Source organism: Mandrillus leucophaeus, unplaced genomic scaffold, assembly GCF_000951045.1.
Source record: "Mandrillus leucophaeus isolate KB7577 unplaced genomic scaffold, Mleu.le_1.0 Scaffold1156, whole genome shotgun sequence".
In the NCBI taxonomy this organism is placed as follows: domain Eukaryota; kingdom Metazoa; phylum Chordata; class Mammalia; order Primates; family Cercopithecidae; genus Mandrillus; species Mandrillus leucophaeus.
In genome coordinates, this window is record NW_012099832.1 from 419,977 (window position 1) to 421,758 (window position 1,782).

Consider the following 1,782-nt stretch of genomic DNA (forward strand, 5'->3'; position numbering starts at 1 on the left):
GCAATGTCCATTTAGGCAGCATTAATAGAAAAAAAATTCTTTGACAGGTATGAGATAAATTTGTTAACTCACTCAAAAATATTTATTGAATGGCTGCTATGTTCCAGGCCTTATTCCATGTTCCAAGAATATAACAGTGAACAATACAGACACACTTCCTGACCTCACAAATCTTGCAATCTTCTGATCTTTGAGAAGATTTATTTTTAATAACTTCTGAGATAGAATTATCCTTCATGGTGTCATAATAATTTAATCTTTACATTCCCAACAAAATTCTTATATCAGTAATATAATTGACAATTACAGATACTAACCTTTAAAAATAAAAACTTAATTTACTCAACATATTTTCAATTCACTAACAACTTATAACTACAATTTAAAATTGTAACAGATATAATTTTAAAATAATCTTCATGTGATCGCTATAAAAGTTTCTGACATGCTATAGTTCAAATTACAACATCGAAAAATAAAGATCTAACATTCTCATTTTGATGTTAAGAAAAAAAGCTCTATTATATCAAAACTGAATTAAAAGTTAAGAGAAAGGTCATGCATAGCTGTTTTGATTTTTTGTAATTGCATTACTTTTATTTTTTAATTTAAAATATGATTGCTAGGATTAATAATCCTTATATTGTTATTTACTACATAGTTATGTAAAAGTAGTGTTTTATTATATTTTTGGTAGTTGATTTTTCTTTCCTCTAACAACTTTAATTATTTAAATTTCCTGTACATATTTGAGTTTGTGCCCTCTGTTTTATAGCATTGTAATGGAAGTGCTACTCTTGGAGTGAGGAAATTCTATTTGGAGTATGGGACAAGGTACTGATTTCCCACTGTAGTAGGATAATGGTTTCTTAAATATCCAAGTCTTGTTGAATGGGAGGGGAGCAATGTGATCCAACAGACAGACAATTGTATTTACAATCAAGAAACACAATTTATGCTCGTATGATTTTGGCCTACCTGATTCTTCATATCCATTCAAAAGTCTTATACTCATCCCATAATGATCTGTGGTGTTATTCACAACAAACAAACCAATGTTCCTTATCCTTTCTCCAAACTCTCATCTATTTTGAAGCTCATGACAACAGTTTATGACACACATTGCCCCTTTTTGCCACAGCTATTTACAGCTCTCCAGATCTGTAATTTAGTCTCCCTCATTCTCTGAAAATTCAGTAATTCAGCTTACTATCTTTCTCTTCCAAACTATCCCTGCAACTTTTCAGTAAATTTCCTATCCATATACACTATGCTTACCATATCCATTTACACATGCAGTTCCTTTAGAAATTCTCCTTCAATGGACTTCTGGCCCCTGTTAGTTCAGCCATCTAAACTTTGAAAATTACCAGTAACAGCTAACCCCTCTTCTTCATTTTTACTAGGTTCATCCCATCTTCCAATCAATCCATTGATACTACTGTATTTTCACTGTTCACCATGTCTTTCCTACGTATCTAACTTACATCTTATGACCACTCATTATAATCTCTTTCTTTTGTTCATAAAGCCTCAATACCATTATCAACACTCCTACTTTATTTTCCTGAAAAAATGTTTACTGTTTTCACTGGTCACCTGTTCTAAGTCATCATCGAATAAGTGAACTTAAAGGAGAAAACCTCACAACAATGCTGAATGATCTCATTTTAATATCCTGACCATTGAACTCAAGGGATTCCTTAAGGCTGTAGGGTGATACCACTCCATCTCCTTATTCATTTTACTCTCCCATTATTCTGCATAACTGTTCCAATTACT